General features: G+C 50.8%; 1 long non-coding RNA gene across 2 annotated transcripts; it reads right to left on the reverse strand.

The window, feature by feature from the left end:
- Positions 1–215: 215 nt before the first annotated feature.
- LOC144994741 (uncharacterized) lies at positions 216–21378 on the reverse strand. Of its 2 annotated transcripts, none has more exons than XR_013658362.1 (5): positions 20925–21378; positions 18837–19017; positions 18632–18762; positions 18372–18457; positions 216–353 (listed from the first exon to the last, which is right to left on the reverse strand). It is a non-coding gene; the product is annotated as an uncharacterized LOC144994741 (long non-coding RNA). The 2 variants fall into 2 exon arrangements; XR_013658361.1 differs by lacking the exon at positions 216–353 and adding an exon at positions 17858–18275.
- Between the last annotated feature and the right edge of the window lie 212 nt (positions 21379–21590).

The following is a 21590-nucleotide window of genomic DNA, read 5'->3' on the forward strand; positions in this document are numbered from 1 at the left end:
CAAGTCATGCTGTAATAAAAAAAAAAATCACCACGCAAAACCAATTCTGGGTGTCTTTGTGGCTTTTTTATTCGTTTTGTTATTGTTTTATTCCACAGCCAGTGAAAACCACACACAATGTTTGCAATAGCTTCTGAACCTATTGCTCGAACGCCAACCCTCTCCTCTCGTGACGGAGTTCTGGGCCCTTTTGGTTTCCAGCCTGGGTCAGCCCTAAATGTAAATCCCGAGGCTCTTCCCCTGACTGTTCGAGCGTGGGATTTACTCGTGGGGCAGCGTGCCGTAGTGAGGGGCGGCGGTATTTCCCTCTCAAATGCGTGGCTGGGGACAGCGAGGACTCCGATGGGCAGACTCTGAAACAGAATGAAGAGTGCAGTATCTAACAGCAGCACCGAAAGTGTTTCGCACGACTACCAGTCGCCTTTCTAAGCACCGTTTTTTTTTTTAAAAAAAAGCACAGCTTCTTTTGCTTTTCATTTCTTTTTATCACTCTCCAAAGCTCGGCGGGGTCTCTGAGCCTGCTCTGAAGCATCTCTGTTCCCCGTTGTATGCCCACAAGAACAAAACAAAAATCTGGGTTCTTCTCAGAAGAGTCACACTCCACTGAGCTCTGCGGGCTGCAATTGCTTCAGGTGTGGGGCTGGAAAGCCAACTCTTTCTCCATTTCGCTGAGCTATCCCTGGGTTGAAATAAAAAAGTCATACCAAAACAAACAATTTCTGTGTTCGTTTGGATTTTCTGTCCCGTTTGATTTTTTTTTCTTTTATTTCACACCCATCGCAAACCTCACAGAACATTCAGAATAGCTTTAAATTTGTTGCTTGAAGGCCAACTCTTTCTCTTCGTTCTGCTGAGCTCTGGGCCGTTTCGGTTCACTCCCCGATCTGGCCCCGCATGTAATTCTGGCCGCTCGAGAGAGAAAAAACCTTTCCAAAAACGACCCATACGCCAGGCAGCCCTGCGTCTGTCAGGAGAGGCAGACTCAGGGGCAGGCTGCAACCTTTGGTCGAGACGAGTCACACGCCACGGAGCTGTGCGTCCTGTCGAGGGGAGCCCGCTCAGAGGCGGGCTGGAGCCTTTAGCAACCAGAGCCGCACAGCCTCGGAGCTCTTCTTCTGTCAGGAGAAGCCCGCTCAGGAGGCAGACGGGAGACTTCCTCTCAGACGAGTCACACGCCACAGAGCTCTGTGTCAGGGAGGGGCGACTCAGAGGCAGGAGGCAGGCTGGAGAAGTCATACAAAAACAAACAATTTCTGTTTTCATTTGGATTTTCTGTCCTGTTTGTTTTTTTTTTTATTTTTTTATTTCACACTCATTGAAAACCTCAAAGAACATTCCCAATAGCTTCAGGCGGAGAGCTCTAAGACCGACATTCTATTCAGTCTGCTGAGCTCTGGGCCATTTCTGTTCCCTCTCCGGGCTGCCTCGGGATGTAATTCTGACAGCCGGATTGAGAAAACCCTTTCCGAACACAAGCGTTCTGACTTTGAAGCAACTTCACGGGAGCTGCAGCGCAGCCCGCAGGCTGACCCTGTCCCCTCCGTCAGCACATGAAGCTTGACGGAAAGGCTCGGTTTGTGTGAAGCAAAAATCACGAGCGGCTCTGTGTGGAGTAAAGACACGGAGGCTCGTGTCCAGGGGGGGCCAACGCAGAGGAAGGCTGGAGCCTTTTGCGTCTGAGGCACACGAGCCTGCAGGGGAGGGAATGAGAGGCAGGCTGGATCGTGCAGGGGAGCGACTGAAGGCAGGCTGGATCGTGCTTTGACTGAGAGCGGCCCGCAGGCAGGCTCTGTGTGGAGTAAAGACACGGGGGGGCCAACGCAGAGGAAGGCTGGAGCCTTTTGCGTCTGAGGCACACGAGCCTGCAGGGGAGGGAATGAGAGGCAGGCTGGATCGTGCAGGGGAGCGACTGAAGGCAGGCTGGATCGTGCTTTGTCTGAGAGCGGCCCGCAGGCAGGCTCTGTGTGGAGTAAAGACACGGGGGGGCCAACGCAGAGGAAGGCTGGAGCCTTTTGCGTCTGAGGCACACGAGCCTGCAGGGGAGGGAATGAGAGGCAGGCTGGATCGTGCAGGGGAGCGACTGAAGGCAGGCTGGATCGTGCTTTGACTGAGAGCGGCCCGCAGGCAGGCTCTGTGTGGAGTAAAGACACGGGGGGGCCAACGCAGAGGAAGGCTGGAGCCTTTTGCGTCTGAGGCACACGAGCCTGCAGGGGAGGGAATGAGAGGCAGGCTGGATCGTGCAGGGGAGCGACTGAAGGCAGGCTGGATCGTGCTTTGTCTGAGAGCGGCCCGCAGGCAGGCTCTGTGTGGAGTAGAGACACGGAGGCTCGTGTCAAGGGGGGGCCAACGCAGAGGAAGGCTGGAGCCTTTTGCGTCTGAGGCACACGAGCCTGCAGGGGAGGGAATGAGAGGCAGGCTGGATCGTGCAGGGGAGCGACTGAAGGCAGGCTGGATCGTGCTTTGTCTGAGAGCGGCCCGCAGGCAGGCCGTTGAGCTGTGGCCCGTTTCTGTTCCCTCTTCGGGCTGGCTCCGCTTGTATCTCTGACAGCTCGAGTGAGAAAAACTCTTTCTGAATGCAACTCTTTCTGGCCAACGCGATGAGCCTTTTGCATCAGGAGGCATCCCCGAGTCACAACAAAGAAAATCATCATGCAAAAAATAAAAAATAAAACAATTACAATAATTTTTGGGTTCTTTTGGATTTTTTGCTCTGTTTTTTTTATTTTACATCTAGTGAAAACCTCACACGACATTCACAGTAGCATGAGGTGGAGAGCTCATTTGCAAAAACAATAAGAGATTTAGTGCTAGAAGGCCAACTCTTTCTCCATTCCGCTGAGCTTTTGGCTGTCTCGGTTCCCTCCCCAAGCTGGCTCCAGGGGAGGGAATGAGAGGCAGGCTGGATCGTGCAGGGGAGCGACTGAAGGCAGGCTGGAACGTGCTTTGTCTGAGAGCGGCCCGCAGGCAGGCTCTGTGTGGAGTAAAGACACGGAGGCTCGTGTCAAGGGGGGGCCAACGCAGAGGAAGGCTGGAGCCTTTTGCGTCTGAGGCACACGAGCCTGCAGGGGAGGGAATGAGAGGCAGGCTGGATCGTGCAGGGGAGCGACTGAAGGCAGGCTGGAACGTGCTTTGTCTGAGAGCGGCCCGCAGGCAGGCTCTGTGTGGAGTAGAGACACGGAGGCTCGTGTCAAGGGGGGGCCAACGCAGAGGAAGGCTGGAGCCTTTTGCGTCTGAGGCACACGAGCCTGCAGGGGAGGGAATGAGAGGCAGGCTGGATCGTGCAGGGGAGCGACTGAAGGCAGGCTGGATCGTGCTTTGTCTGAGAGCGGCCCGCAGGCAGACCGTTGAGCTGTGGCCCGTTTCTGTTCCCTCTTCGGGCTGGCTCCGCTTGTATCTCTGACAGCTCGAGTGAGAAAAACTCTTTCTGAATGCAACTCTTTCTGGCCAACGCGATGAGCCTTTTGCATCAGGAGGCATCCCCGAGTCACAACAAAGAAAATCATCATGCAAAAAATAAAAAATAAAACAATTACAATAATTTTTGGGTTCTTTTGGATTTTTTGCTCTGTTTTTTATTTTACATCTAGTGAAAACCTCACACGACATTCACAGTAGCATGAGGTGGACAGCTCATTTGCAAAAACAATAAGAGATTTAGTGCTAGAAGGCCAACTCTTTATCCATTCCGCTGAGCTTTTGGCTGTCGCGGTTCCCTCCCCAAGCTGGCTCCACATGTAATTCTGAAAGCTCGAGAGGGAAAAAAAAAAAAAAAACCTTTCCTCAGGCCGCACCCTCAGAGGCAGGCCGGAGCCTTTCGCGTCTGAGAAACACAGGCAGCCCCCGCCCGCGAGTGAGCCGAGCGAGAGACAGGCTGGATGCCACGAGTCACACGGCAGAGCTGTGTGTCAGGCAGGGTTGGCTGAGCTGCGGACCGTTTCTGTTCCACCCCTGGGTTCGATACCCAGCTCGTGTTGTAATAAAAAAGTCATCACACAAAAGAAATTTTCTGTGTTCTTTTGGGTTTTCTGTCCCGTTTTTACTTCGTTTTCATTTTTATTTCACAGCCAGCAAAAACCTCACAGAACACTCTAGACAGCTACGGGCAAAGAGCTCGGTGGCAAACTTTCTCTTCACTCCGCTGAGCTCCGGGCCCGTTCGGTTCACTCCCAGAGCTGGCCCTGCACTTAATTCTGACCGCTCGAGTGAGAAAACAAATCTTTCCCAACACCAGCCACGCTCCGCAGAAATCCGTGTCAAGCAAGCTGCAGAAGCAGAAGCAGGCTGCGGTCTTTCGAAACAGATGTCACAAGGCACAGGGCTCCGCTTCTGTCGGGAAGTCCCCACTCGCAGGCAGGCTCTCTACGGAGGCTCTCTGCAGAGGCTCTCTGCAGAGGCTCAGGGTGCACTCTCAGAGGCAGGCCGGAGCCTTTCGCGTCTGAGAAACACACGCAGCCCCTCCCGGGGGGAAATTCGTTTGGATTTTCTGTCCTGTTTTTTTCTAATTTTTATTTTACAGCCAGTGAAAACCTCACGGAACATTTGCGATAGATTCAGGCGTAGAGCTCTAAGAAGGACATTCTCTTCAGTCTGTTCAGCTCTGGGCCATTTCTGTTCCCTCTCCAGGGTGGCTCAGGATGTAATTCTGACAGCCGGAGTGAGAAAACCCTTTCCGAACACAAGCGTTCTAACTTTGAAGCAACCTCAAGGAAGCCGAGTTGCAGCGCAGCCCGCAGTCAGAGCCTGTCCCCTCTGACAGCACATGAAGCTCGACGGAAAGGCTTGGGGTGTGTGTAGGGAAAAATCCTGAGCGGCTCTGCGTGAAGTAAAGCCACTGAGCGCTGTTTCAAGGGGGGCCGAGGCAGAGGAAGGCTGGAGCCTTTCCTGTCTGAGGCACACACGCAGCCCGCGCCTGCAGGGGAGGAGAATGAGAGGAAGGCTGGACCGCGCAGGGGCAGGCTAGATCGTGCATTGGCTGAGAGCAGCCCGCACGCAGACCCTCTCCCCTCTGACAGCACATGAAGCTCCGTGGAGAGGCTCAGGTCGGGTGAAGGGAACCGCACGAGCGGCTCTGCGTGGCTCAGGATGTAATTCTGACCGCTCGAGTGAGAAAACCCTTTCAGAACACAATCCACACACCACAGAGCTCTGTGTCGGGGGGCAGGGGGGCATCCTCAGAGACAGGCTGGGGCCTTTCGCGTCTGAAAAACACACGCAGCCTGCGCCTGAGAGTGAGCTGACTGAGAGACAGGCTGGATGCCACGAGTCACACCGCAGCGCTCTGTGTCAGGGAGGGCCGACTTTCTCCATTCCGCTGAGCTCTGACCGTTTCGGTTCCACCCTGGGTTGGATACCCAGGTCATGTTGTAATAAAAAAGTCTTACAAAATAAAAACAATTTCTGTGTTCGTTTGGATTTTCTGTCCTGTTTTTTTATTTTTATTTTACAGACAGTGAAAACCTCACGGAATATTCGCGATAGCTTCAGGCGGAGTGCTCAAAGACCAACATTCTCTCCTTTCCGTTGAGCTGTGGTCCGTTTCTGTTCCCTCTCCGGGCTGGCTCCGCTTGTATCTCCAAATGTTCCAAATGTGAAGCAACCCCAAGGGGAGCCCAGCCCCAGAGCAGGCCGATCGCCTCCCCTCTGACAGCACATGAAGCTCTATGGGAAGGGTTTGATGTGTGGCTCTGCGAGTCACATCACAGCGCGCTGTGTCAGGGAAGCCGAATCAGAGGCAAACTGAAGCGTGTCGTTGATGAGAGGAGCTCGCAGGCCAATCCTATCCCAGAACGAGCAGCCGTGTGGCAGCTCGGCTACCCTCGCAAACCCACGCTGCTCGTTTCCAGGGCGCAGACCAGATCGCGAAGGCTGGCCAGCGCTACGAGCCTTTTGCATCAGAAGACATCCCGAATCACACAAAAAAAAAAACTATAATGTTTGGGTTCTTTTCGATTATTTGTTCTGTTTTTATTTTATTTTACACCCAGTGAAAATCTCACACAACATTCACAGTAGGTTTAGGTGGAGAGCTCATAGGATTCATAAGAGATTTGGTGCTACAAGGCCAACTCATTTTTTTCCCCTTCCGCTGAGCTCTCGGCTGTTGCGGTTCCCTCCCCAAACTGGCTCCACATGTAATTCTGACAGCTCGAGTGGGAAGAAAAAAAAAAATCTTTCCGGACTCAAGCATTCTGAATGTGAAGATACCTCCAGAACGCCAAGCCTCAGAGCTTGCAGGCCAATTCTCTCCCCATAAAGCTTAGAATCCCTGCTGACTCTGTTTATCCACTCGAACGAGGACAGAGTTGGCCTGTGGGCGCTGAGAGGCTTTGTGAGCTCAAACCAGCCCTGTTTGTAGGCCTTTCTTTGTGAATCGAACACGTTGGATCGAAATATCCGTACCTTCGCGTAGACCCCTCAAACCCTTTCAACAGTTTTGCTTCTCGAATGTTCACACAGACACACGCGCACACAGACACCTTTGTACGACAGCAGTTCTCAGTTTTATTTTCAGAGGACATACAGGGCGGCACAGAGGACAGACTCGCTGATATCAAAACAGAACAGATTTTCAGTTACTCGAGTGGGAAACGAGGCATCAGGTCGCGCTACCAGACAGCTCGATCCCTTTCACTGGGACGCGTCTGTGTCGCCGTCCCTTCCCTGGCGCTCGGAGCAAAGGGGGCAAAAGGGGACAGTGCAGCCTCTGCAGATGCTCTTTCCGCAGCTCTTGCAGGAGATCAGCGTCTTTGTGTCCTTGGAGCGCGGGCATATCTGACATCGTTTTCTTTTGCCCTCGCTGCGCGCGCTCGTCCCGCCGGCTTCTTGCATGCTGACCATTAGATCGTAGGCCGGCCTTGCGCGAGGAACACGCTTCCTGCGAAGTACGAGCGGTCTGACGAGATCTTTGCCCAGCTGCTCGAGGAAGATTCTCCTTCGGTTGCGGTTCCACGGCATCCAGTCCGGGTGCATTTCCCTCCATATCACGTAAGCGTTGTACGCCGACATGTCGATCATGTTGTGGAACATGGCCAAGGGCCAGCGCTTGGTCATTCTCCTGCAGCTGTACGTGGCCAGCAGTTTGTCCAGGTTGTCCACGCCGCCCTTGGTTTTATTGTAATCCAAGATCATCTCTGGTTTTTTGTCCCTGCGTTCGTGGCATATTTTGACCCTCGAATGCTTCGTGCTAAGGAGCAGGACGTTTTTGTTCTTTTTGGGCACGTAGGAAACGGCCGCGGCACAGTCCGTAAAGGCGAACCTGGAGGAGTGTGCTTCTCGTCCGCGGGCCGATGCGAGCTCCGGAGGCAGTTCGGGTTTGTTGCTTTTGATCGTACCGAGCAGGGTGATGTTCCGTTTCAGGAGCTCGGTGGCGAGCGCGTACGAAGTGAAGAAATTGTCGCACGTGACGTTACGGTGCTCCAGTCCCCGGGTGAGATCCGAAACCACTCGGGACGCAAGGTTTGTCTCTCGAGCACCCGAAGCCAGCTTGCCCATGTACGGTTGGACCCTCCAAGCGTAGCTCGTCCTTGCGTCGCAAGCGACCCATAGTTTGAGGCCGTACTTGGTAGGCTTGCTGGGAATGTACTGTCTGAAAGAACAACGTCCTGCGTAGAGAAAGAAAAACAAAAGGAAGAGTTAAGACAGACGCAAATACGTCAAGGATACCCTGAGAACAGTAAAAAGGGAGGCTGAAACCGCACCTTTGAAAGGAACCATTCGTTCGTCCACAGTCACCTCGGGTCCGATGTCGTAAAGCCTGGGCAGCCGATAGCACCACTCTTCCCACACCTCTCTGACTGCGGCCAATCTGTCCGAAGCGCTCCTAGAGGCTCTCGTGCTTCGATCGTCGAACCTGAGCGTCGCAGAGCGCTGGTAAAAGCTTCTAAGGGACATGGTTGCCCCGAAGATCGGTCGTCCGCACTCGGGCTCCCACAGGCTCACCAACGCTTCGCCTCGAGACCTGTACACCCCGGCCAAGATCAGCAGTCCCACGTAGGCCCTCAGTTCAATCTCGTCCATGGGTTTCGGAGTCTTTAATTCGTGGGCCTTATCGGCGCTATGGCGGTTGGTAGCTATCAAAATCAGTCTTTCTACATTTGGAGTGAAAAACAAAAGAAAAGAAGACAGGATGTCTCGAGCCCCCTCCCTCGCCTCAGTGGTAGGCCCTGAGGCCTGGTGAGGAGGGGACGCCCGGACGCTCGACCGATCACGCTCGTTCGCTGACCACTTTATTTCACCGTTCTTGGAGGAAAATGTATCCGGGTACACGCTCGCGCTCTCTGCGGCTGGTTCTTCCTCTATGTCTTCCTCGGCGTCTTCCTCAACGGCTTCCTCGACGTCTTCCTCGCCCGATGACCTGGGGCCCCGGTGCTGTTCTTCCGTTTCACTTTGAGAACCATCGAGCTCGTCCACGTCCGTTTCACACTCGTACAAATCCCAATCGGAGGGTTCGTCGCCTCTGCCCTGCCCTTCCAATTCATGCTGAGGACCCCCGGGCTCGACCGCTCCATCGTCAGGCATGTGGGCCTCGTCCCGCGGCGGATCGGATCGCCTGTCCTCGAGAGTTTCACGGCCGACCTGACCGCGGCCCCATCTGTCTCCGTCTCCCCCGCCCTGCCCTTCCGAGTCGTGCCGAGGACCCTCGGGCTCGACCGCTGCCGCATCAGGCTCGAGGGCTTCGTCCCGCGGCGGATCGGATCGCCTGTCCTCGAGAGTTTCACGGCCGACCTGACCGCGGCCCCCTCTGTCTCCGTCTCCCCCGCCCTGCCCTTCAGAGTCGTGCCGAGGACCCTCGGGCTCGACCGCTGCCGCATCAGGCTCGAGGGCTTCGTCCCGCGGCGGACCGTGGCCCCCTCCGTCTCCCCCGTCTGAGTCCGAATCCCAGTCGTAGGGTTCGTAGCGGCCCGGCTTCGGGGCCCCGCGCTGCCCTTCCGAGTCGTGCCGAGGACCCACGGGCTCCAACGCTGCCGCATCAGGCTCACGGGCTTTGTCCCCCGGCGGATGGGATCGCCGGCCCGCGCGAGTTTTGCGGCTGACTCGACCGTGACCCCCTCCGTCTCCGTGTCCCCCGTCTGAGTCCGAATCCCAGTCGTAGGGTTCGTAGCGGCCCGGCTTCGGCCCCCCGCGCTGCCCTTGCGAGTCGGGCCGAGGATCCTCTGGCTCGACCGCTCTTGTTCCCCGCTTGTGGGCCAGGGGCCTCGACCTGCTTCTTAGTGTTCTTTTGCGGCCTTTGTTCATCCTTAGCGCCGCCTATGACCTTAATGTACATGGATGAGCAAGCTCGAGTACGCCAATCATCCTTTCGGTTGACACACGACGAACTCCAGCGGTAATTTAGAGATGGCTTCGAGAGTTGAAATCGACATTGTGTGGTGTAAATACAGACGTGCCCGAATGAAATAAAACTCTGAAAACTGCACTGGTGTGTTTGAATTTACTTTTATTGTTTCCATCGTGTTTGTTCACTTATTTTTTTTTTTCTTCTTCATTTTTTACACAGAAATTGGAATTGAAATGAAATACATCTCGCCCCTGTATCAACTTTCAAGACACAGACTCTGGGTCATCCTCTTATTGTGTTTGTTCGCTCGTTTTTTTTCTTCTTCATTTTTTACACAGAAAATGAAATGAAATACATCTCGCCCCTGTATCAACTCTCAAGACACAGACTCTGGGTCTTCCTCTTCTATGAAACGCACGACTCCGTCGTGCACATGAAACCCATAATGGGGACCGATCCGGGGACCCTTCAGGGTCCACAGGTCGCACACGTATTTGAGCGTCCTGCACATGATTTCAAACTTTTTTCCAGTCCAATGCTTTGAGCTCGTAGACTTGGGGACTCCTGTGAGGCTGGCCAACTGTTCGCCCATGGCGCGAAACTCAAGGGACCTTTCGCTCCCTCCGCCATCCTCTCCGTCCCGGGACCACAGCGCGGTCACGAGCTTGGCGCACCAAGAGCTGAACTTCTCTCGGTTGCGTATCGCGCCACTCAGCAACCTTTTGATTCCCAGCCCCACTGGAGTGAAGCTGTAGTCTGTTCCGCAGAGGGCCATGAACAGCAAGTGTTTGGATCGGACGCTCTGGTCCTCCTGCGCTCTGGCTTTGGCTCTCAGGAACAGGTGCCTTCCGGAGCGAGCCAGTCTGAGGTAACGGGCGTGAGTGGACTCCGGAATTGCTCCGTCCGCGTAGGCTTTGGCCGTGCGCTTGAGCCCAGCCGTGATCTTTACCTTGGTCTTCTGGGGGTCGGATCCGATCTCTTGTTCTGCTTCGCCCTCACGGTCGACCTCTGGCTCGCGGGGGCGCTTAGATCCCCGCTCGACCGAGCGTGCTGCGTTACCGAAAAGTTGCGACGAGGGCGCGTTCCCCGCGCCTAAGACTTTCGGGTCATCCGCGCCGCACAGGACCGTGAAGGCGAAGCGTAACGTGTTTGCGCTGCGTGTGCCGGGGGGGTACGTTTTCTGGCTCTCCAGTGCCAGTTCGCTCAGTTTGCTCCTCGCGTCAGACTCGAAGAACGCGCTCAGGAAAGCGACGTAAACCGAGCCTCGAACACCGCCCCGGTACAAGAACTCGTACACTGAGAGTTTGAACGCCTCGCCCCCGTGGCTCTCCAGAAGGCGACCCAGATCGGCATGTCTTTCCGCCGCGCCGTTGGGCAACAGGTGGTGCTCTGCGGAGCCCAGGTCGCACAGTGCGCTCAGCCAGTCGTCTGTGGCACCCGGCGCTCTGTTGGCGGTCCGTCGGACCGCTGGCTCGACAAGGAGCTCGCCGAAGGGCGATTCGTGCATGGCTCTGTCCTCAGTGTAGCTTTTGTTGTCCAACCTCAGTGTCAGGCCGGGCCGTCCGCTCGCAGCGAGCACGGCTATCAGATCTGTGTCCCCTGTGCACACTGTCACTGAGCCCGTCAGGGCGTTGGCCAACTCCACCATCAGCGTGTCGGCCTCCGTTTCTCGACACTCGACGCAAGCCTTTAGCAAGCCCTGGAGCCGCTCGTCTTCCGGGCTCCCGAAAGCTGTCAAGAAAACTCCAGGCGTCCCCTCAGGCCTGTAGGTCTTGCCGTCGCAGAAGCTCAGATCCACGATGGGAAAATGGAGGGTCTCGATTTTGAAGTGGTCTGGCTCCGTGAGTGGACTGGCCCCCTCTCCCCCGCGCTCCTCGCGCTCGTTGTGGAACGAGACCAGGTTGCTGGCGCGCTCGCCGGCGGTCTCGGCCCAGCGCGACTCGCCTACCGCCCCCGTGACTAAGAAAAAGCTGTCTCTCATGCCCACGTCGGCCAACAGTTTCATCGTGCCGTACTCTATCTCGGCCAGGTGAGCCTTACAGAACTTCAAGTGACCAGGGACCGTCCTGTTGGCCCTTTCTTCCCTCACGCTAGGCTTCTGCGCCCCCGGACCGTCTTTTACGAGCACGACGCATCGGCCGTGGGCCCTCTCTCTGACGTACCGGGATGCGAAATAGCTCGCCATCCTCGCGACCGACATCTCCGGTTCGCTCTCCGTGTAATCGCTTTCTCTGACTGTGTGTATGACCATGAGATGGTCTATCAGGATCCAGTCCTGCTGTTCGCTGGGTTTCTCGATGACTTTGAAAGGGGACACGTCTGGGTTGGCCAGCATGCCGTGGAGCGCTTGGTGCCTCAGACCCATGTCAGTTCTAGTTGTCCGTCAGTTTCCATCCAGCGCTCGAACATGCGAGGCTTTTCATTGAGTGTCATGCCTGCGCGGGAGCCGTTTTTGGCTCCGACATGATGCGGACCCAGGACCCCTGGGGGCCCCGCTCGTCTCGGAGGAGGAGGGTATTGGGTGCGGTGGACGGCCTTGCGATCCCTCATCGGGGTAACGTCTCTGACGCACTCTGGCCTTTTCTCGGTTGAACATGACGTTCCTGTAACAGAGGTCCTTTGGGTCGATGCTCGCCCTGCCGCCAGAGCCTGGCTTCGGATAGGCCTGCACTCTCACGTTGACACAGGTCGGCGTGAGGCAGTTGAGCACCTGCGGACAAAGGCAGTTTATCCAGGGGAACTTGGTGCGCAGCGTCTTGGTCACGGAGGGCCTCAGACAGCTCCTTATGGTGACTGTGTTCGTGCCTGGCCTCACGATCACCAGGTAAGCGTTTGAGCGCTCCGCCACGCTCGGGTACGTGAGCGAGAACATCGTCCAGGTCAGCCACAGCTGGGCGTTGTACCGCCACAGGGTAGGGGCATCCAAGACGTCGCTGTTTCGGGTCTTGAGCTCTAGGAGGGCCACGGTGTCGGTCGTTGCATCGTGAGCCAGCAGGTCGACTTCCGTGTAGAAGGTGTTCCGTCCAGGCAGTGGCCCGCAGCCCCGGGTGCAGCCGTTGTGGTACGTGCTGCCGCCTCGGTCGGGCGTGGGCACGCCGGCCACTTTGAGGCCCGCGCAGATCGGCTTGAGGCGCAGGGCCTCGAGCTGGGCGAGCAGGAGGCGAGACACGGGCCCGGTCTCTGAAGCAGCCTTCTTTCCGTTGAACACGTCCTTGCACTGAGCGTCTACTGCGTTTCCTATGCCCCTGGACATGCGGCTCCTGTCCCAGGCGCGCCTGCACGACTCAAAGTTGAGAGAGCCGTATGCCAGCAGGCGTCTCAACTCGCCCTCAAACTTACGGGCTGGGTCATCAGGCGCGTTCAGGATGGCCAAGTGATGAGACAACCAGCCGAGCGGGTTTCGTCGGTCACGGACGAGGTGGCTAAAAAACCTAGCGTATAGGTCCACACATATCATGTTGTGAGATCGGACGCCTCTCCTGCGGCGCGCGATCGAATCCAAGGTCCTCGTGATGCCGCGGACCCTGTACCACCGGTCCTGCGTCACGGCCTTCGCCTGGAGGTCTCTTCTCGACCCTCTGAACTCGATCACGGGCCTCCCGAGCTTCATCGTATTAAATGTCTCGGGGTGGACCAAGACGCTGTGCGGCAGTAACCGTTAAAGGGGGGTAGGTAACCTATGCTGGCTCGGCCCTCTCGTGCGCAGGACGCGACCCCGTCTGCCCACCTCTGCTGGGCGGGATGCAGCGGACCAGGTCCGGCCTCGTCGGAGGCTTCGATTCTTTGATTTCGTCCGGAAAAGAGATGTTGATGGGGAGGAAGTCCAACCCCGTACTGAGCGTTGCCAGGTTCAGGGGAAAGTTGGGGGCCGCCATCGCGGTCATCACCTCTCTCATTGTCGGGTTCCTCGCCTTGCCCAACAACATCCTCTACCTGATAGATAGCAGTCACGCCGTGAGGGGGAGCGCTCGGGACGTCTCCTTCGGCTCCTCTACGGCTCAGGAGAGGAGTAGCTACGATCACGCTTACATACACGGCGGCATAGCTGTGATAACCATGGGCTGTCTGGCGATGGTCGTGAGCGTGGTGCTGAGCTTTTTCGCGGCCAAGAGCAAGCGCAAGATGGACGACGCCGAGGAAGGAACCAGAAGGCTCAACAAAAGCACCCGGACGGTGCTGGCCTGTCTGATCATGATGAATCTGGAGCTGTTCATGGCAGTCGTCTCTGGTTGCATGGAGCTCTTGTACAGGCCGCTGATTCGTGACGAACACAGGATGCACAACGTGGAGTGCGCCATAGCAGTGTTCAACATTCTCATATACGCCATGTACGTGATCACCATGGTGCTCACCTCCACAGTGCTCAAAGAGAGGCAAGGCGACGGGAGAAATACAGACGCCTTCATGTCACACAACGCTCATCGAGACGGTCTTAATGCTGCCAAAACATACGGGGATGGCGACTACTATTCACAGTCCAGCCTGTTCCTGTGAAATGCGCTAGCAGTGAAAGGACTCTGTGCTGGCAGACGCTTTGAGTGTGTGAAATATAGTTTTTTTTTTAGTTTTAAAAATGCTTTTGCTTTTTTTTTACTGTTGCTTGTGCTACAGTAAACTTGCCTGTGAAACTCAATAAAAACAATGACGGGGTTGATGTGTTTTGTTTGTTGTTTTTGTTTCTTTCTTTCAACTATGTTTTCACTCCAGCAAGGCATGAGTCAAGTAAACTTTATTTATAAAGCGCTTTTGTGACAGCAGAGGCTGACCAAAGTGCTTAATGATGAAAGATAAAACAAGACAACGATCCAAAATGAACAACATAATACAAAAGTAATAAAAATCAGTACAATCACCAACTCAAACTAAGTTAAAAGCCAGTGAGAAAAACTGAGTTTTCAACTTGGATTTAAAATCATTCGAAGAATTGGCCTGCCTAACCTGCATGAGCAGTGCATCCCACAAGCTGAGGCCAGCAAAGGAAAATGCCCCATACACTCTGAGTTTCCCCTGTGTCCTTGGCACATCCAGCAGCAGCTGGTCAGCTGATCTAAGAGGAATGCAGCTGTAGCAGCTCAGAGAGACAGGGCAGAGCCAGACTGTTTAAAGATTTAGAAACAAATAAAAGAATTTTAAAATGAACAGTCAGCCAGTGTAGAGAAGTCAGAACTTGAGTAATATGCTCTCTGTTCCACATGCCAGTTAACAAACATACAGCAGCGATCTTTGCCAGTTTGAGACAGGATAAGGACGAGTGAGAGATGGAAAGAGAGTTACACTGATCCAGTCGAATAGAAATAAAGGCGCGGATTACTGTGTCAAAGTGCTTTATTGATAAAAACAATTTGACTTTAACCCTTCCGCTCCCTTAGGTTGGCATGTGCTTTGGGGTCTGCATGACCCCCCTCCAAAAAAATATAACTCCCTCCGCTGTTTTACAGGGCATAAGTGACCCCACGAGGCATTTCTCGGTGGCCAGCACGAAACCCATTCCCTCCGCTGTTTTACAGGGCATAAGTGACCCCACGAGACAATACATTATTTATTTTTTTTTTCCCCTCCATCCTCTCCGCTGTTTTACAGGGCATAAGTGACCCCACGAAGCATTTCTCGGATGCCAGCACGAAACCCATTACTCAAACACCGGCAAAGCTACCGAGATTTAGCGGCCTGACTCCTCTTGAGCCTTTCCTTGCCCAAGTGGATTTAGCTGCCTTGCATGATGGATGGAGCAGCAGGGAGACGGCTATCCACCTGGCCCTTGCTCTGGAGGGTCCAGCACTTCAGGTTTTAGTAGACTTGTCTGCAGACGAACATAGTGACCTACAAGCCATTACTGGGGCCCTAAACAGAAGGTTTGGCCAAAGAGTGTCCAGTGAGCAGAGCAGAGAGCAGCTGATCAGACGACAACGACATAGTGGAGAGAGTCTGGGAGCCTATGCCGCTGACATTCAACTACACATACGACATGGCTACCCTAACTTTCCAAGTTCTGCCAGGGAAGAGCTAAGCCTTCATGCATTTCTGCGGGGTCTGACACCTGAACCTCTGCGCCAACACGTGTGTCTCTCCTTTCCCACCAGCCTGGGGGAGGCGCTGAAAGGAGCTGAACAGGCGGAGGACGTTTTGTGTGCTGGGTCAACTGAGAGATCCCCACTGGTGAGGGCTGCTGACCATGAGTTGGAGGACTCTGCGCAGGACGAGCTCAGTCAAGCTCAAGCTGTTCGAACCCAACGGCGCCGGATGCCGCCCAATTGCTGCCACCGCTGTGGAGAACCAGGACATTTTGCCAGAGACTGTCCAGCACCCAGTCCCAGAGCCAGACCTCAGGCCCTTCAGGGGAAACACCAGCGGGGTGAGGCAGTAAGGGGATCCTCACCCCAAACCACAACCCCCCTTGGAACCATCACTCCAATGGTAGATCACTGTGGCCCAACACATGGATTATATTTGGACTGTTCCATTGGTGGCCAGCCCTGCAGTGCATTGGTGGACACAGGGTCCACCAATGCCAATGCAGGGTCCAGTGACATCAGGCTCTCTCCCAGAGAGTTGGATTCATACTGAGACTGCACTGCTCACAGTGACAGGTGAGCGAACCATCATGCCAGGGAAGAAATTGTTATCGGTGGCAGTTGGGGCTATTAAGTCTAAACATGAGTTTTGGCTGGCTGACATCCAAGATGACTGCATTAGAGGGCTTGACCTCCTTTGTCGCTGGCGGGCATGCGTTAATGTCCCACAATCCTCACAGCAAACCTGCACAAAAACCGCGTCAGAGAATGGTGGAAGCAGACTCAGGGCTGGGCCTGGTCATGGTGACACACCAAAGAGAATACCAGTGCGTGTTCGCCACCAGCCTGTTAACTTACAAGATTTTGAAATTGATGACATTTAAGGGTTGTGAGGACACTTAACCCTCTAAGAGGGGGGGCTGTGTAGTGATCCTGTCGATGTGGCTATCCTGCCCATGGCAGGAATGCAGTATGGGAGTTTTCTGTTTGCTTTGTTGAAACCATGAGTGAGTTGGGTATCTCCAGTAAAGACATTTTCAATGTTGGTCTGTTCTGTTTAGTTCTGAAAAGGCCTAATAAATGGTTAATCTGAGGACATTGGACTCTGTCATTTCATTTGTGCCTCCTAAAACAACAGCTGCCTGGGGTCATGCGGCACGGGTCAGCTCACTTTTCAGCCTGCTAAAACAGTTTAGGTGACAGGCATTAGCACCTTGCTATTTAGCATAGCTGCATTCTGCTCCATCCTGACCTACGTGAGAGAGCAGCCGCCACAGTATGTTTCTTTTTAAAAAATGACAGACACATGCCTAGTATCTTGGCGGTTTATTTCTGAACAAACACATTAAATCTAGACAAATTTGTATCTACTTTTATGCATTATAAATCAGACATGTTTGTCATTATCAGAGCACAGCAGATTCGTAAATAGTCTTCGTAAAATGTTCATATTTATTCATTTATTTTTTATTTTGGAAAATCAGCGTTAAGATAGTAGTTTGCCTCCACACCAGGCGGTGGCGGTAATGCACCATTCTGTTTTCTTCTCGAGCTGCAGGAACCGACAGCGGAAGCTGTGAGGACTGTGTCCGAATTACCGCCCTAACCCCTAACTACTAAAACCCTATATAGTGCGGCACTATATAGTTCTCTATATAGTTCTTTGAATTTTCAAAGCAATTCGGACACCCGTGCTCACTAGTTTTCTCTTTCGGGTGTTTTCAAATGGCGCTTGGCACGGAAACAAAGTGGCGCATTACCGCCACCACCTGGTCTGGAGGGGAACTACTTCTATTTAACGCGGAGAATGACACCCATTTGTCAAATTAAAAATATAATAAATATGAACATTTTATGAAGACTATTGATGCATCTGCTGTGTTCTGATCATGGAAAACGTGGCTGATTTATAAATAATAAAATTACAAACACATTGGTGGTGATTTTATGTATTTGTTGATAAATAAACCCCTATGTTATTACTCCATGGCAATATTTATTTTTGTGCCGCTGAACGATTTACAGGCTCTTGCGAGGAGGCATTTTTTTCTGTAGTTTTCTCTTCTACCTTACTGAAAATAGCTTTATATATGAATCTGTCCGTGTTCCTGGCAATAATTCAACCGTTTTTCATGGGATCAAACCAAAAACGAGCAGATATGCAGCATCACAGGACGGCAAGGAGAAGCAGACGTCTCAGAAGATTTCATCTGGATGCCCCTGACCAGACATAAACCATCTGTAAGTTAAACTTAAAGTTTTTTTATTAGTTCAATTTAAGCATTTGTCACTAATTGTGCTCAAGATTACACAGTCTGCTGGGTAAGAGTTTAAAATTATTTTTCAACACTGGACTATGAACTGTATAGTCTAACTACATGAAACACTTGTGAGTTCAAAGTTTAGTATTTTTTATTCAGAGTCAAACCATATCACTTGTTTTAAACAAAAATACTTTAATTTTTAAATATTTATATAAAAATCCAAAAACCCAGCCAAAAAAAAAACACGAGATTTTCCAGCATTAATAAATACGTCATAAACTAAAATGTAAGACATCAGAATAAAATGAAACATTCAAAAAAATCAGATTTAATTTTCTCAATGAAATAATTATTTTTCTATTTTACAAGTTCTTCCACGTCTCTACTGCTTTGCAATGAAACATTCAAAAAAATCAGATTTAATTTTCTCAATGAAATAATTATTTTTCTATTTTACAAGTTCTTCCACGTCTCTACTGCTTTGCAAACATAAAGGTGTCTGTCGTGGCCCTTCACGCTGACGCTCAGTCCGACACAAAACCAGACCGGCAGACCTGCAGGTCGGTTGACCCGCAGGACCATTGAGCATCTGGTGGAGCAGCTTCCGGTTCCTCACACTCTGGGGGGGGGCACAGGAGACTGAGGTCCTGGTGTTTCTTTTCTGGCTGGCATGTGGCACATCATACAGTGTGGTAGCCAGGGCCTTTGACATGCCACGGTCCACTGTAAGTGACATTGTCCACAGGACGGCAGACCGCATCCTCCAGCTGATAAGCAGGGTCATCCAGCATCCAGTGGGAATGAACTGCCATTAGTCACCTCTGGTTTTTTAGCAGCTTGCTTGGTCTTCCACCTTCCAAAAGGTCGTGGGGAGCATTGATGGCTGCCACTGAAGAATAAAGGCCCTAAAAGAAAATGCAGCTTGTTATTTTAACAGGAAGCTTTTTTATTCCATTCAACTGCAGGCTGTATGTGACTCCAAGCCAAATATAGAGATATTTTTGTTGGGAATCAAGGATCAGTCCACAGTTCACAGGTTCTACGTAAAAGCCCAATTTATGTAAATCAAACAAACCCACCTGAAGGATCCTTTTGGGTGATGGTGGGTATCCCTGCATTGCTCATCCCATCACGCTGCTGACACCCTACAGGGAACCCATGAGGAATGCGGTTCAGGCCCGTTACAACCAGCACCACACCAAGGCACGCTCTGTGGTGGAGAGAGAGCATTTGGCAAATGAGCAGGAGAGCAATATTTCTGGGGGCACTGGAAGTAAAACCAACCTTTGCGATGAAAATCATTGCCTGCAGTTCAGTTCTGCACGATCTGTGCATCAGCGAAGGGGACTGCTGGGAGCCACAGATGTTGAGCCACAGCAGGAACCAGTAGGACGGGTAAAGTGGCGTCCGTCTGCGAGGACAGATCTCTGCTTTCCTTTTAGCTCCAACTGTGACACACATGACTCTAGAAGACCAGGATTATTGTTAAGATGTATAAAATAAATGTTAACATATAAAACGAAAATGTAAATATGTACATTTGATATTTATATGAAAATCCTTTTGAGATTGTTAAAAATGGATCAGATTTAAATAATACATGTAAATAATTCATTTTTGTTCATGCATTTATTAAACAAATTGCAAAAACAACGACGATGTTACATTTTGTCAACAATATTTTAAACTCAGGTAAGCTTAACAGACTCTCCTGTCACTCTTTGTCCCTTCTTGCTCTCTCCTCCTCTCCTCTCCCCTTTTAACAACAACCTTTACCCCAACATGACAACGATTACAGTTTAATGATAAATAAATACAAATCTGATCAAGTGTCTCTCACTCCCATCCGGCACGAGCTTGCCTGATAACAAACAGGCTATCTTTCTCCATCCACAGATGGATCAGATTTTCCTCATCCTCGTCTGTCCCTACATATATAAACACATTTTAAAAATGTGTTAATAACTTATGACTATGGTTAGAACTCACTGCTTTTTGATGTACTATTTTCTTTAAACTTTATTAACAAATATTGCACATACAAAATACCAAAAACAAAACTCCACACTGTGCAAAATACAATATTCACGTTTGCCAGGAGAATGAACAAAAAACAAAAACCATAATAATAACTATGTAAAACTGGTTATGCAAAAATAAAACAAAAATAATAAAGGCATAGGAATTTGTTAAAGTTTCAGGAGAGACCAAGCTTCAACTGTTCTGACAGCTTTTTTGTTAGTGGAGGATTTTATACTGTTCACATACAACACCATTTCTTTCTGAAAAACATAAAACACTGGTTTCTTGTTGGAATATTTACACTTATGTATAAAGTGTTTAGCCATAATTATGAGTAAATTAACTACATATAATTTATCTGCATTAAGTTTTTCTTGTGTAAAATATCCAAAAATAATATGCTCATAAAATAATCTATAATCTACACATAGATGAGTTCTTATAAAATGTATCAAATCTTTCCAAAATAGTTGAGTAAAGGAGCAATACCAAAAAAGATGAGGCACAGTTTCTGGTGAGGAATGACAGAATGAACAGTTTATGTCCAGATCTTTTTTGAATTTGGTAAAGAAGTGTTTCACTGGATAAAATTTATGAAGAATTTTGAAAGAAATTTCTCTGATTTTGTTGGTGATGAAATACTTTTGGGGCAGGGTCCAAACCTTTTCCCACTGAATTCTAAATCCAAAGCTGTTCCAGTATGAGATAACATACGGTTTTGTGGCAATCTCATTTTGAAACAGAAAACGGATAATTCGATTATTCCTGCTAGTTGAAAAACAAATCTTTCCACACCACAAATCTGTTAATTTGGGAGGAGAACATGGAGTATTTGAAGGAGTACTGCTACACAGAAGTCTAACACCACCTGGGATGGCCCCAGTAACCAATGCAAACTCTGCAGGTGAAACATGCAGACCATAGGTGGACAGAAACTCATCGTATGACATCAGGTTACCATGTGGATTAATCAGCTGTGTTACAAGAGAAATGTTCTTTTCAAACCAATTTTCAAGTAAAATACTCTTGTTTTTGTGTAGAATATCTGCGTTATTCCAAATATAGTAGCGACGAGGAGAAAAATTATGTTTGTAGATCAAAGTCCATGTTAATAAAACCTGCTTATGAAAATTAGACTGTTTTAAGGGAATTTTCTCTATTTTTTGATGTACTATCAACAGCGTTTGTTTTTAGCCTTCAATGCTAATTCGCGCTAGCGTTAGCTTTAGCATTACCGAAATTGATGAGCTTCAAAACAATGTAGATAAATATTAACATATTAAACAAGTCACCTTACGTATTTACAAATATATTTTACAACATATACAAGATACTTTTAAATATACTTACATTTTTAAGTCCTCTTTCTAGCGCAACCGTCTGCCATCTTCGAATAATTCAAACACAGTACGGTTTTAATAGACCTTTTTCACACTTCCGCATTTTTCGACCGGAAATACGTCAATGACAACTTCCTGTTAGCACAGCAGCACATATGAAGAATGGCAGAGTCGAAGAGTTGAAGTTTCTGTTGTGTTCCAGGCTGTTCGTCTTCCAACCAAAAACAGCCCGGCCTTTCATTTCATTATTTTCCTGTGGATCCAAACCTGAAACCCGAATGGATACAGGCGATCCGAAGAGAGGAAGGGCATAGTTTTAATGTAAACACAGTTAGCATCGTCTGATGCCGGCACTTCGCTCCGGATTGTGATGCGGCTGCGTCGTTCGTCGCCTGAAGAGTGGACCGCGGTCAAGTGAGCCGACATCTGTGGAAGTGCGGTCTCGCTAGCCGTCACCGACTTTTTGCATGCGCGTTTACATCATAGTTTACGGTACACACGGCCAGCGAGCTGAAAAGACGTATAAAACGCTACTATAACCCATCATATCACAGTTACCTATGATCAAATAACATGTACTGTGCTCTGACATCTATGAGAGCTATTGCAAGCCCTATATTGTTATTTGATGTACAGATTTATTCATTTAGATTGCATGTCTGACCATTCTATAATA

The sequence above is a fragment of the Oryzias latipes genome, chromosome 10 (assembly GCF_053564925.1).
Source record: "Oryzias latipes strain Hd-rR chromosome 10, Olatipes_Hd-rR_3.1".
NCBI classification, from domain to species: Eukaryota; Metazoa; Chordata; class Actinopteri; order Beloniformes; family Adrianichthyidae; genus Oryzias; species Oryzias latipes.